Source organism: Rattus rattus, chromosome 6, assembly GCF_011064425.1.
Source record: "Rattus rattus isolate New Zealand chromosome 6, Rrattus_CSIRO_v1, whole genome shotgun sequence".
In the NCBI taxonomy this organism is placed as follows: Eukaryota; Metazoa; Chordata; class Mammalia; order Rodentia; family Muridae; genus Rattus; species Rattus rattus.
In genome coordinates this window covers 68,374,976-68,390,970 of record NC_046159.1, presented here as the reverse complement: position 1 = coordinate 68,390,970, position 15,995 = coordinate 68,374,976, and the positions used below count along the sequence as shown (strand labels likewise).

The 15,995-nt window shown below is 40.2% G+C and overlaps 1 protein-coding gene across 1 annotated transcript in view; it reads right to left on the bottom strand.

Annotated features, from left to right (window-relative positions):
• Positions 1-13,690, bottom strand: part of Ctnna2 (catenin alpha 2) — a 1,084,017-nt gene extending 1,070,327 nt beyond the window's left edge. The window contains exon 1 of the mRNA XM_032906324.1: positions 13,491-13,690. The gene's annotated coding sequence lies outside the window, so the exon portion shown is untranslated. The remainder of the gene's footprint in view (positions 1-13,490) is intronic.
• Between the last annotated feature and the right edge of the window lie 2,305 nt (positions 13,691-15,995).

The following is a 15,995-nucleotide window of genomic DNA, read 5'->3' as shown; positions in this document are numbered from 1 at the left end:
AGCTTATGTAGCATCTGTCTCTCATGATCTTTGCTTCGATGCTGTTTAGTGGCTGCAAACAGGTATGTCATTCAGCTTCTGACCTGTAGTCACCAAATAACTAGTGACATTTACATCTGCTTATTTGAGAATGTGGGATGTCCTCTGTAGAAGACATTACAATCTATACTACAATCAGGTTCTTACTTTTATCAGGGGTTTTGTTTAATTCCGGTCTATATTGAAAGAACTGCTCCTATTTGCATGGTTTACACATATTTTATTTGGTTTATTGGGTGTCTTTCAGCTTTCTCGCTGGTAGCTTTGACACACTAAAGGTTATAACCTAAGTTCAACTTAAGATTTAGTATATATATATATATATACATATATATATAGTGTTACAACCAAGATTCCACTGCGTAACTCAAGATCCATAAGACTGATACCTATACTTTCTTAGAAGTGTCTTAAATGTGGCTATGCCATTTAGAAATAAGCTGCATTTTAAGTTAACTTTGTAGATGAGATGAGGTAATGGTCCAAATTCATTCTTTACATATGGACTTTCATTGCCCACTTATTACGGAGACTTTTCTCTTTCATTCTGTGTATTTACATGATGTGTGCATGTGAATGTGGGCCACATGGGTTTGAGGGTTCAACTCTAATCATCAGAACTGCACAAACCTTTACCTGCTGAGTCATGTTAGCTAATCCCTCAAAGACTATCCTCTTGCCCAGTGAGTTATCTTGTCACCCATGTTGAAAATGTCAACTGACTTCAAATACATGGCTTTGTTTCTGAGTGTGTACTTTTCCTCTGAGGATCTCTACGTCCATACAGCCGTACAGTCCCAGTCTCTACATCTCTGCTGTAAGCTTAGAAACTGCTATGCGTGCATCTTGCAATTTTGTTCTTTGCTAAGATTTGCTTTGGCTATGTTTGTGTAACAAATGAATTTTAGGGAGAACTTAACCATTTCTGTTTTTAAAAGCTAGTTATTTAGAAAGCAATAGCATCGATTCTATGGATCAATTCATCTCTTTAATTATGTTATTTTTCACCTGCGTATACTGATGTATTTACCTTTATTTAGTTTTTTGCTCATTTCTTTCAATAATGTTGTGTGGCTTGTGATATGAAATGATTTCTATAAGTGGATATTATTCAATATTTTACTTTCTCCAGATAACAATAAGTACATGAAGTAGTTTTGTACTACTCGGGTAGCCTTCTACCCAATAAAGTACTTAATAATGACATATGTTTATGATTGCGATATCAAGCATTTTAAAGCACACTCAAAAAGGAACATTTATTTCACATGCTAACTTACTTTAACTGAAAAGAATTCACAACCTATCAAGAGCTACAGTAAATGGTGCCAGACCTGGATTTAAGGGGTCATTTATTCATCACAGCGGCAGCATAAAAAAACTGTCTGTAAAAAGCCATCCAGACATCATGAAAGTTCCATCAGATAAATAGCTCTGTCTCAAATTATTCAAACAATCTAAAACAGAAATTATCTATGGGCTGAAAGGCTTACTCATAATTATAATGTTAGTGTTATTTGAATTCATGCTTATTGGTATAATTATTTACAGAAAAATAAAACTATTAAAGATAACATTTTCAAAAACAGTGATCCATCATCCATAAAGATATTTTGTTGTTTCATAAACTGTGCCTTGACACTTGCCACTGATTTCACATTCACATTTATTATTCTACAAAGAAAAATGCTTGTTTTTTTAATCCAAAAATGAGATCTAACTATACTATGTGACTCTTAGAGTCTTAACATTGATGGCTTCAATGAGAATAAGTTGTGTCTTAGTTTAGATTCTATCATTGTGATGAAATGCTGTAACCAAAAATAAGAAAATGGTATATTTTGTTCACACTTCCATATACCAACTCATCATAAAAAATAATTTAAGGCAAGTACTCAAAAACTCCAGGCACCGAGGCACAGGAGCTGATACAGGGTCCGTGGAAGAGTGCTGTTCTACTGGCCTGATCCCATGTGCTGCTCAACTTGCTTTGTTATAGAACCCAGGACCAATAGCCCAGGCATGACACCACCATGAGCTGGACCCTCCCACATCGATAACTAAGAAAATTCCCTATATCTTGTTCTAAAGCCCAGTCTTATAAAGGCATTTCCTCAATCCTTCACTCAGATGACTTTGGCAAAACATGCCAGCATAAATACATAGTGGAAATGTAGTTCACTGTTATGGTCCCAAGTTTGACCTATACCACTAAAGAGGTAGGAAGGAAAGAGGGAGAAAGGAAATAACAAAACGTTAGCAATATGTATACATAAAATCTAAACCAGATGAATAATTTAGAGGAAATTTGAAGGAATGGGTCAATTTTCTCAATCTGCATAATCAGTAAAAGTTTTTTATTGATTTTTATTTGATATTTTAGGGATGGAGAGATGGCATGGTTGTTAAGAATACCTACTGCTCCTGCAGAGAACCCACATTTGGCTTGCAGCACTCATGCCAAATGCTTCACAACTGTCTGTGACTCTAGTTCCAGGGGACCCAACATCCTCTTTTTATCTCTATAGGTATCTGAATCACATGCACATACCCATACATAATACACACATATACATATAATTTTAAAATCTCCTAAGTTTCATGATATACGGTTATAAAAATAATAATAAAGTGAACCTTTTCTTGTCAAGCTTGAAAAATATGGTCTTTAGGCAAAATATAAAGGTAAATTCTGGCCAAGAAGTTGAGGCAACAAAAGCCTCCTACGGGTCAGCTGGCTACCGTGTTAATACTTCCACGGTCTTTAATGCTGGCATTAGATGCAACTGAATCACCGTCTTGCACAGCACCTCGAGTACACAAATGACTAAAGAAGACAGCAGGTTCCAAAGAATACAGTTGTTTTATAATTTAAAAAATGTAATATATCGAACATTTTCATAATCAAGCAGATCACTGTACACTCAAATAGCTAGCAGTTTAGAAGGGTACTTTCCGACACCTGAAAGCCCCTACCAAACAATCTTCATAAAATATTCAGAGAGGCCCAGAAAATTGCCATGTCAGTATGTACAAGAGAGTATATAGATTTTATTTATACAATACACCTCATCCAAAAAAGAGTTCATAAACAGAAAGATAAGTGTATTAATGTTGTGGGGTACTGTGTTCCCAGAAGATATCTAAAAATCACTTGTTATGCTGCTGTTTAGACCAAGTATTTAAGATATAAGTATACCTAATTAAATCCATGTTAGAAAAAAATACTTTAAGTTTAGTATTAGCAGAAACTGTATGGAAATTAGTGTTTGTTTTTCATTTTCAAATTTGTGTTTGATCCATGTCCTATGACCTCAACTTTTTACTATTATCATCATTATTATTATTTTTAATAGAGTTGAGCCCACAGCCTTTTACACACTGGGCAAGCTTTTTCTTCCACTGAATGTTATAACTACACTTAGTTTCTTATCCTAATATATAGAATGGTCACACAAATTGGTAACCAAGAAATGTAAGAAGACAAATTTTTGAAACAGAAAAGTATTTCAGCAAGGAGACTCAGAGCCAAACTATGTATAAAACCAAGAGACGTGTTCGCTTTATCAGCGAAGAATCAGTAGAAACTATAAAGGAAAACTTCTACTCCCTGCAGTAAAAGCAGAGCAATGTGGACGCAGATGGTAACGAATAGGACAAAACTAGAAGGATCTCCTTCTGTGAAGAAAGCGATTCATGATCCTGAATTTTACAGGAACAAAAACTGAAAACTAACAGGACTCCAAAAAAAAAAGTTCTCATCCCATCTCCCTCAAAACTACCTTCAGGATAGAATGAAAGTTAAAATGCCAAAAATGCTCGTTCTGAAATTAAGTAACTTTTGGAGCACTGTAGCAGCCTTTTTAAAGGGGTGTGATAGAAGTAAATAGGAAGCTTTAGAGGAAGAAACTCATTTGGATTCCACAATGTCCTCTATACTACAGGGACCATAACATTCCATTGTGACTTCTGGAATTACAACGAAACTCTCCTTACCCAGAGAATACAACAAACATACAAAGTGGAAGCATGAAAATGGTTCAACCTAAAAACACAGATACGTTCAGCAAACACAACCATCAGACAATTACATGGAATTACTAAGACTCTTTAGAATTCACAGAGGGAAAAATGATAAGAAAGACATCGATACCTTTCCATGTAGTTATTAGGAAACTTTTATATATGCACAACTACCTTGTGTTTGCAGAGGTGTGGGATCAGGCATGTTCATGCTCACAGGTGGAACAGAATTTATGTACTGTTTTAAGAGAAACCTGGCACTAACTATCCAAGTAGAAAGTGTGCACCCTGCCTGAACTAGCAGTTGTAGTTAGCAGCATTCAAACAAAAGGCGCTGGTCCATGTGGAAAGTAAAACGGTGTAAAGATGGTTCTTACACCCTTGCCTAAAATAGGAAACGAGCAGAGCAAACTGTCTATGGAAGCACAAAGACTCAAGAATCCAAGGAGGCCCACTGTGTACAATAAATCATGACACTGGCAAATAATGACAGAAACAATCAGATACCATCTTCTAGACCTACTATGTGACATATAGGTAAAGAGTATCACCTAAGTTAAGCAAGCCTTTGTGCATCTGCGTGTGCGTGTGTGTGTGCATGTGTGTGCGTGTGTGTGTGTGTGTGTGTGTGTGTGTGTGTACTAGCCTGTTTGCATACCTACTAATAAGCAAATTCAGCAGAGACATTGGCAATCTAAACTTAATTTGTTGCCGATGACATAGATCACACTAGAATGCAAAGTTTACCAGGCATTTTATATCTGTATATACTCAAAAACTGTAAATATAATTTCTAATGGATGTGATGCTATCCCAAAATATGTAGAAAAAAATGTATTCTGCCAGATAGTGCTTAAATGCATTTAGTTTCAAAATAAGATACAAAATGGTACAATCTAAGCAGAGCTGTCAAAAAATATCACTATAAATTAAACTGGAATATATTCATGATGGGAGGTGACTAGAAATTTACCAAATATTCACTGGGTAGTTATTTGGACTACATTTTTTGTTTTGTTCTGAGGTTTCCACTGGAGTTTTCCTTGTTATTTTCTGGACAGTAGGTAGGGTTACTGTGTCACTATCAATGACAAACTGGTGTTCTTTTGAAACAATGTAGCCCTTGTTTCATTCTTGAGATACTTCTGTGTACACAATGTGTCAACATTTCTGCATTCCCAGCCTGTCTCCTCCATGGGTCTCCCTTAGCAGCTGTTTTCTCAGCAGATATCAATCAAGAGCTTTAGCCTTTTGTCTCAGGGATGTTGTTTTCTATCTCCCCCACTGCTAAGCATTGATCCCACATTCCTGCAGGGACAGCTCTGCCCCAGTCCCCAGACCAAGGCAGGACTGAAGGAAAAGTTTCTAATGTAAGACCACCTTCACTTCTGTACTCTTACTGCAAGAGCTGAATTTTTCTTCATTGAAGAACTGGATTTCCGAGCCAATTCACTGCAGAGTTCGAAGGGAATCCCACACACTCTACTATGTAGCATTAAGCTGCTCAAGTGAGTATTTTATATCTGTGTGCAGGCTGTCAATTTGTGAGATCAAATACCATGTCTTATTCTCCCATGAATTCTGAGCTGTTGCTCTGCACAGACACACATACACAATTTTTCATACCTTAAAGTATTTAAGGAATGAGTGATTTATTTGAACTGAAACCTGTAGGATTTGTTCAAAGATGAAATGGGTTTGGAGACTTAATTCAATCACAAGTATTTGTGAAGGGACTGTAATAGAAAAAAATGTTAGAAAAAGAAAAAAGAAGAAGCTACAGTTTTTATCTAGGAAGAAGACCTTAGAAAACAGTGCAAGAATAATTACTGTTTTGGCTTCACCCTGAACCAGCAAAACATGTAAACCTTCTTGCCTGAGGTACTGATTTCACAGATGGGCAAACTGCAATCAAGCTTGCTTGCCTGGAACTGACACTATTGCCAACACTCACGTTTGCCTCCTGTCCCAACCCCATGGGTCCTCCCTGTTTTGCACTACTTGACAATGTTTGTGTGCTTGCCCACTTTTCAACTGTTGCCTTGAGTCTAAATTCCTTTCCCTTCCCTTCCAGTTCAGGCTTTGGGCTAGGGTGTGAATTTCTTCATCTTTTTCCAGAGTACATTTGATACCTGTTTTTGCCCACGTTCCGAAATAAGCTCTCCCAAAACACACAGGGCCTTTGGTTTCCGTCTCCTTCCAATAGCCCAAGAGAGTCACTGCAGCCTGTGAATGCACTTTGAACAAATGACAAAGCTTGCTAGCCATGCAAGGTCTTCTGCTCATCAGCCCTGCCATTGGCTTTGCCCAGTGCTGAGCAGTCAGATAAGAGAGCATGCGGCAGGATGGCTTCTGGCAAAAGTCCCCTCATTTAGAGGCCACTGCCTACAGTCTGTTAGAAACTAGAGCAGCTGTCCTAGTACTGGCAGGGCATGAGGCTGACAGTGAGGCCAGAGAGCAGGCCAGAAAGTAAGAGCTGAACACAGTTTTATCCCCAAAACCCATCCTTCCACTCTCTGGCTACTTTTCACAGCTCCTTTCAAATGCATTTCTTTCCCTGTGTGGACAGGACATACACAACTGCTTTTCAAAGTGCATTGATGAACTTGTACAGATGACACCAGCAGCAGCAGCAGCAGCAGCAGCAGCAGCAGCAGCAGCAGCAGCAGCAGCAGCAGCAGCAGCAGTAGCAGCAGTAGCTGCTTTGCTAACTTTTTGAAAGAAATAATCTTAGATGGGAATTTGACAGGGTTCCCAGTCGTTTTAATTTTAAAGATACAATGAATAAAGCTGGCACAAGTTTATAATATAAAAGTTTTTATGCATTGTTAGTTTTCTCAGTAATGGACTGAAAGCACTTTTACAATTAGGGGAAGTGTCAAACTGCTTTCCAAAGTATTACATTGTCACCAGTCAAGTGTAAGTGTTATATACGGTTCCTTCCTATTCTCCCCTAAACTTGATGTTGGCAATTTTCATCTAGAAACTTCATGGTTAATGTTGTGCCGTCACATTTGTTTTTTTCAGGTTTTATTTTATTTTCAGTCATGTGCATATGCATGCGCTATGTGTCAGAGTGTGCGGATGAGTTCAGGTACCTGTGGAAGACAGAAGCTTGAGATCCCCTCGAGCTGAAGTTACAGGCAGTTGGGTTCTCTGCAAGAGCAGCAATGTTCTTAATCACTGTCTCCTCCTTAGCTCCACTCTGTGGCTTTTAAATTTTCTTCATTTGTGTGAGAAAAAGAAAGAAACACCTGGCTTGGAGATCTGGCTCAGTGGCTAAAGTGTCTGCTGCACAGACCTGAGAACCTGAGTTTTTGTCACAACACTCACATAACTGCTGGGCGGGTATAGTGATCACCTGTAACCTCAGCGGTCCAGAGTAAGCAACAGGGGACCTTTCTGGGGAGCTAGCTCCATACGTTATCCAAACTGGTGAGTTCCAGCTCAGCAAGAGATTCTATTTCAATAATTGAAGTCAAACAGGATCTAAGAAAACATAGAACATCAACTTCTGATCTCTGCAAGCGTGCACAAATATGCGCGTGCGCACACAAACACACACACACACACACACACTCATGGGAGTGTAAGGAGAATTTTTCTGCTAAAACTAATGAAGGCAGGCTTTCCGTAGAGGGAAAGAAATGTATTTGAAAAGGTTTCTGGGTTCAAACCCTGGGAACCACATGATGGAGAGAAAGGACTCCATCAAACTGTTTTCTAAAAGTTACACATAGGCCATGTACGATTTGCATCCATATCTCATCCACGTTTTAGTTCCAAAAGCTATGTATTAAACGTTATGTGTATACCCAAATGTATGTGTGTATAGGCAAAGAAGATAAATTATATGCTTGCTACACAAGTGTGATACTTCCGTTGAAACCCATTCCCTAGTTAAGTATTGTAACATGAATCTGTAATCTCATCACTCGTACAGAGAAACAGGAGTTTCAGAAAGGAGAATTACAATGAGTAATCCTGTCTCAAAGGACTGACAACTATAGTTGTCCTTTGACCTTCATATGTGAGCCATGGTATGTGAACACACACACACACACATACACACACACACACACACACATATAAACACACAAACACCTTGCAAACAAATTCAGGTAAGATACAGGAAAGATAAATAATATATATATTAAAAACAATTAAAACATGGGTTCTAGTATTATGACAGCAAAAATAAAAGAGACCCTTAACTGAACAGCAGTTATAAATTTTATAGATCAATACACAAAATTAGTCCACTTTGTGTCATCTGTACTCAGTCTTCCCATTTGCTAACTTTACCTGGTAAAACAATTATATTTCATACATGAAAATTCCTATTGTTAATACACATGAAAGCAAAGAATTAAGAGCTGTGTTTATGGATCAAGCCTTCAAATCAAAATGAGTAATAATATCATTTTTCAAAGTAAAGACCTGAAGTACTAAGTGTTATAAAATGAGACTATAACTGTCTGTTATAATATGCCCTAAGCAATCATTTCAAAGAGGTGTAAAATGCATATTTCTGGTTGTGTTCAAATTGGTGTTTAAAGGCAAAAAAAAAATTAAAGTAGGAAATTGAAAGTACCCAACATACTTGTTTTTCAAAATTGTCTATTTCTGTAATGCAATAACAAGTCGAAATGACACTATTTAAATATTTTTATTTAGACTGTAGAATCTTTCAAGAATACAGAGATTGAGTTCCAAGTATAAAATAAAAACACCACGTCCCTAAACAAGTCACTCCTGCCAATTCCTCTAAGATGCAGAACACCGGAAGTGAGGGTCAGTAGTGTATAAAAGGTGGAAGATAGAAAAGGGTGTGAAATGTCATCCTTTAGACTACACACAGCCATTATCATCATTAACTCACATCTGTAGTTACTGGACTAGACATTCCCAAGACCTGTATCATCCACAATCCATCTAAGACCAAAGCGCAGCCTGCCCTTCACTTGCTGATGCCAGTCGCTCTAATGGAAACTTCTAGACCATTGTCACATACACAGTTTTAGTTAGTCTCAGTGGGTCACAAACAAAACAATCAGCATATTTGAGAGATATTTGTGGGGAGGGTTGTAGTAAGGAGGTGGAATGACTTATTGTATGATACTATAAAATAATGATGATTATAATACCAAACATTTTAACATCATGGCTTATGTATTACTCACTTTTGGAAACATACACTTGCTTATGACTAATATAACTTTTATGTTTTACCAGTAAGTAAACTTTTTACTACTAGGGAGAAAGAAATGAAGTTCTGTGCACCCACTAAAAACAGAATAGGTCAACTCTATAAGAACATAATCACTGCCACGTTGCAGAGAGAGAACTTCCTCGAAATCTATTTTCTAAAGAAGGAATTCAATTTTTCAATTTCCATCTTTTTTGCTGTTAGATGGGGAGACATCACAAAACTGTTTAAGAACTTCAACCAGAATTGAAGGTTGACTCACAGATTTTGTCTACAAACATCTGCCCCTCCATCTTGTACAGATATTTAACATGATCAGGACAAGTTTCAGACACCTCTTTCTGTCACCACATGTTAATATACAAATAAAACATCTAAAAAGCCAGCCATTCTCTTTTGGCAGCTGTAATATTTTTTACATTCCTGTAAAAGGGAAATTAGGTAATGTCATGAGTAAAACATAAAGCTCCAAGAAATAAAATTACTTCAAGAGGTTCTGTTTTTGCACATGTTAAATAGAACATTTTCACAGAGATACAGTCCTAGAACACCCATGCCATAAGGAAAGGGAGGTGATAAAAACAGTATTAACCATTATTGTCTAGCAAAAGTCAAGTGTGTCCTCTGTCTCACAGTTTAAGGAAAAACCCTGAAAAGTATGTTGTGAGTCCGCCTGTGGCAAAGACTTAGAGTTCTGTGTCTTATGGAGGCATGGAGTACGAGATAGGATAAGACAAAGAAATAAAATTAAAACCAGATGGTTGGTAACTGAATCCCCAGTGAGAACGTGGATCCTAAAGTACAATTGACTTGTCTGGGGTGTTCAACACTTTTTAATGTATTCACTAATTTAACCAACAGTCCAGAAAATGAAAAGTCTTGTTCATGTGCCTCCCTCCCGTCACACCGGGCTTTCTCCTCCATCTCTGTTCTGACTCCTTACTGCTTCACATTCGACTCTGGGACCGCCATACAGGCCTGAATGTTTCTACGAAATAAAACAGTTTCCGTGGTCACACGGGCATCTCCCCCTTCAGAACTACTGCCATGTCTCTCTTCCATAGCCACACTGCATAATTCTATATAACATGTTAGAATACTTTAAAACCTGTCCTCCCAATTAAAATAATGCTAATGAAAAACATAGTTTGCTTCAAGTTTTGTGCAAAACAGATTTCACCTCTAAGCAAACTCCAAGAATCATAATCTCAAATCATTGATAAAGCAAGTTTCTCAAACAGCAGGTAAAGCACACTGTGTTCTCAAGTAAGAGAAGCTGAACTCAGGTCAGAAGCTTTCTACAAAGATCTAGCTCTCTGTAGCTCTGAAACTGGACCTCATGCAAATACCCTTTATCTTCAGCTATCCTACAAGCTGAGGCCAAAGACAGTGTCTTTTTCTTCTTTCCACGACAGCTCACACGAGGCAGCATTAGCTTGCATGTGTGTTAAGAGCTTGAAGTGGGGGACATATACAGAATTTATGCAGAATATTTCATGTGAGGGTTCATAGCTATGTGGTCTTTATTTGTATCTTAAAGGCCCATGTAATTATAAACAGATGCTTCTGGAAATAAAATTCATGAGGAGTCAGAGCATGTGTGCAAAGGTGTTTGTTAGTTAGGGATCAAGCTGCTCTTTTCTTGTTTGTGTTCTGTTTTGGGGGTGCTGTGGAACAAGCCAAGGTCTGGCTCATACCGGGCAAGAAAACTAATACTGAGCTATACCACAGTTACATCAAATTGCCTTTTTATGCATTAATTCCTTTTCTCACTCATATTTTATTCATTTAACTCATCTACTCTCCTAAGATATTGTCGTAAACAAAATATTTCATTTTCTATTTCTTTAATAACTTCACTCGCCTTTCACAATATTGATGAATATTTATAAACAAGAGTCAGATAAAATGTGCCTTTCATTCCATAGTGAGCACTGTATTCTCATCAGAAATACTCCCTCATCGTCCTGTGAGGGAAATTTGCCACATAGAAAAAGCAAGCTGATGAGGAACAACTGCTCCTCCCACACTCAAAACTCCACAAAGCAAGTGTAATAGGTTGGCAGGCAGAATGGCCTTTGAAAGTAAGTTAGAACAAAACAGACTTATTATCACCATATATGATTGCCACAGCTAAAACTTGGGGCAGGGAAAGGAACAGCAACAGCAAAACACACCTGTATGGAATTCACCGGCAACTAATATAACCGTTCAAATACGTACACAGTTGACCACCATTCTACCTGGACACGTCCGTAACCGATACTCCAACCAAGCTTCTGCCACATGGATCATAAACCTGAGAAGCCATGAAAAGAGCTGCATTCCTCCGGGGAAGGTGAAGGGGAAAGGCTTCTCTTGTTTCCCAATAACATATACTTCCCTAGTACTAACCCACATGACCGTCTGTACCAGCCATTTAGGCAGGTCTGCACTCTGTCACTTAGAAAGACATTTCTCTTCATCTCAACAGCTACTTTACTCTCACATAAAATGCAAAACTGCCTGCTACACCGAAAGAATATCATCAAAATTTCAACGTAAGAAATAAACCGACTTCCTCTATACTATACTTATGGGCTGCAAGTTCAATGAACCCAGTTTTCCTACCTCTACCAGTGCTATTTATACAGGAAAATGTAGCTATTTTAAAGTTAAGGTTAGGGAGGCTGTTATCATCCAGAAGAATCTCGATGGGCAAACTAAGTCTTTGATTTTTCAGTTTGTTTTTATGCACACAATTAGACCTACTGAGATGATATACTGGAGCAGCAGTGCCGTGCCACCATGTAGAAGTTAAGCTTTTTAGAAACAACATTTGCAAACAGAAACACTGCCATACCCTCATCCCCGAGAAAGATTAAAATGTGCTGAAGTGACACTGAAGACAGTATGTGAACACAAGATTCCATGCAAGGAACTGAGGCAAAATTGACGGAAAATTTAAAATTCTTAGGAACAATCCTCCCAGAGTCAATTCAACTTTCCCATTAGTGTTAATGCATCTAGGAATCAGCACAGCCACTCAGGACATTTTCTTTTCAAAATATCTGGATTCCTACAGCATAGCCGAGCAGGATTGAGAGTGCCTGTGCTGAATCCTATCAGGCAGCTAAAGCTATCAAAATGATATGTTTACAGGACGGTAGAGTACAGCCTCATTCTTCAATAGCCGGCTAGCCATTCTCAGTGTCTTGAAGTTAACCAGGGATGAACAAAAAGTGTTATCTTTCTATTTCCTCAAAGCAAGTTCTCCGGGTGTTTTGCATATCAAGCAAAACACGATGTGTAATGCACGAGTATTAAAGTTGAGAGAGTTTCTGTCTGGGAAGTAGTGACGGAGCCAAGGACACACAGGTTCAAGTCCAAGCTGCATATTAGGCGGGTGGTTTGAAAACATCAATCCAGAAAGGCCTAGAGGAAGGAATTCAGGCTTCCACTGTTGCCAACCTTGCTCTCCCCTCCCCTATTTTTTCTCTTGTTCCCTTCCAGGCTTCTTATTCCTTGTGGTTTCTCATGGAGACGACAATCAAAGCAGAAGAGGCTGGGTTTTAAATTAGTGTGATACACACTGGGAATGTGTAATTCCCGAAGAGGAAAAAAATAAGAAAGGAAGAAACTGTTGAAGAGGGGAGTCGGAGGGGACGGTTGGAAACATAGCTAAGTGACAACCTCCCCACCCCCACCCTCTATAGCACATCTCCATAGATTGTTCCTGGACTCTATTCGTTCCAGTTCTCAGTACTCTATCCAACTTGACCCTTAATCCTGACAATGTAAAGAACTGCAGGGCATCCTCTGCGCGAGCGTGCTTCTCTTGGTACAGGAAACCAATTTTCAAGAAACCCCTGAATCCGGACAGTTGTACCAGGCAAGGATGCTCTGACCATCCCACCCTCCGGGAAGGGGGTGAGCATAAGGAAGGGGGGGGATGAAGAGAAGATAGATAAAAGGTATGCAAAGATGAGCTGGAGGGTGAGTGGCTAAAAGGAAGACAGGGAAGAAAGAAAGGGTGGGAAGGAAGTAGGGCTGGGTGAGAGAAGAAAGGGATGAAAGGCTGGAAAGGAGAAAGGAGCGGAGAGGAGAGAGGGATGTTGGGAAGGATGAGGGCGGGAGGGCTGGGGAGCGGGAGGGAGGGGAGGACGAAGAGGATGGGAGGGAGGCAGGAAGGGAGGGAGGGAGGCAGGCAAGGATGGAAGATGCTCTGCCCGGGACTCACCTCTGTGGGTCGGTGGGAGTTTCTCGCCTCCTCCTCCTCGTCCTCTGTCTGCAGCAGCTGGCACGGAATGACAGAAGCGACTGGAGAGGCGGCGGTAGGGACTAGGGCAGCTGCTGCAGCTGCTTCTGGTCGAGGTGCGGTGCCGCCCGCTCCGCCCGGGTCTCCGCCTCACTCAGGGCTGCCAGCAAAGCCGCTCCCCCCTCCCCCCGCCCGCCCCGCGTCCTGCCCAAGCGAGCGGCAGCGGCCCGGATCGCCGCTAGGGGAGGTGCCCAGTGCGCACGCGCGGCCGCTCACTTGCTGGCTCCTTTGCTCGTGCCCGCGACTCGCCCGGGCTAGCAAAGAATGAGCACGCGGGCGCGCCGCCCGGGAGCTCCGGAGGGGAGGGACTGGAGAAAGGAGCCACAGAGGGCGCAGGTGCCGTCTCCATGGCAATGGCGTTACCCTCTGGGCGGGGACCAGAAGCTTGATGCGGGCCCTGCAGGGAGGGGCTGGACTCCTGAATGGTCTGCAAAGGCGACAGAGGGCTGGTTGGGGTTCCACACTCAGAAAGCAGCAGGAGGCCACGTGGCAGCAGGAGGCCAGGGCCGGGTGCAGTCCAGTCGGACCTGTGGCCCGGAACGCCAGAGAACCTGGAAGAGGGCTGTGGCTCCTTAACAAACCTCTGTGAACACAGTTTCCGTGGAAGGCATTGTAGTTATCTGTATTAAGCACTCTTGACATGTGGAAGTATCCGAAATGTTTAAGGTCACTCTGTCTTCACCTGGGTTACACGAGTTGAGAACATGCATAGAGACATGAGTACTGGGAGCTTGGTGATGGGGTCTAACGAAAAGATTTGCTCAGAGGCAAAAAGGGTACACAGCTACATACAGCAAGAAGCATAAGTTACAATTGTCTTTGTTCGATCACAGTGCCGAATGACAACTTTGGCTTTGTCTGTACTACATCAAAGCGGAAAAAGTGCAAGAAAGCTTCTGGCAACTTGGAATGCAGCCTACACTTATTCCATCTGGAATCCTCATCCACTGCCATTGGATCTTTTGTTCATGCTATACTTAGATGACCCTGTATCACTGGATACACGCATTCCTAATGCCCTTTTATCCTTGGCTGTGTCGCGATATTTTCATCTACTGTTGCTCCTAAATTGAACATTTTCACTTGTTAGGAAATTACATGGAACTCAAGTGTCTTACTATCTCTAGACTACCTCCGTTTGCTCCTCTTCTTTTTCCCTAATGTCTCCTTGGCTGTGCTTTCCTTTCCCAATTACCGCTGATCATATTTAAGACGTCTAGGGAAAGTGGACGATATCGTCAAATGCAACCTAAACGATGATTTCTAAACATCGTTCTCACATAATGGTGCTTCAGGACCACGGACAGTAGCACCGCAGGCAGGCCAGCTTTCTTTCCTCAGTCTTTTCTTTGCTCTTAGCCTATAGAGACTGGAGAAATACTCATGGGTGGGGATGGGAGACAGTAAACAGACAAGATAGATGGACTAACTGGCTAAATAGATAAAATACACAGATCACTTAAAGAATCTGTGCTATATTATATGACCCTGTAAACTGGAGCAGGCCGGCAGCTGCCTTCAATTAGAGTTTGGAAAATCATTGATTTAGAATAAGCACTTGGAAGATCTTGTCCTGACAAACTGGCAAGAGTCTGGCTTGTGAAGTGCTTCTATATAATCAGAGAAACCTCATAGCAGAGCTACACGGCACCATGCAGGAAGCAATAAGCACCTTCAATTTTAAATATTCCCAGAATAAGGACTAAATAGTACCAGCTAAATGAGGCAGGATATTCAAAGGGCTGCCTTTTGTTCTGATATTATTACTGAGATTTTTTTGCTTTCGTTGTTTTTTTCAAGACAAGGTTTATCTGTACAGCCCTAGCTGGCCTGAAACTCTCTGAAGACCATGCTCATCTCAAACTCAGAGGTCCAAGATCCAACTGCTTCTGCATACCAAGTGCTGGGATTAAAGACTTGTGTCACCATTGTCCGGGTTTTGCAGTGATATTTTTCCCACTTGTTTGGGTGAACCTGAAGGATCGAAACTGAAACATATAGATTTTTGGTTCTGCTAATTAGGCTTCCATTTATAATTCGACTCTAATTGACAACAAATTAGTCTACACTATGTGCTTCCGTGTGAATATATCTGTAGTGAATATCATAACGATAAGATATTATTGAAAGAAATTTGAAAGTAATTTATAAGCTTCTTGTTTGTGTAATGTTTAAATTAGTGTTAACTACAAATGCACTACAAAACCATCTCTAATTTCTCATATCCTGGGCCTTTCTCATGCTTTCAAACTGTATTTTCAAACTGTTGTCTGTCAGGCTGTCTAAGGAAATTATTGAAGCAATAGATTTAAGGCACAATCAGGCAAATGGCAGCTGATAGGTTTGCTTTCTACTTCCAAGGAATTTAATAACTCATTTGTATTTTGAAAGAAGGGAAGCCCTCCTGCCTGTTTCTATTGAAAATTC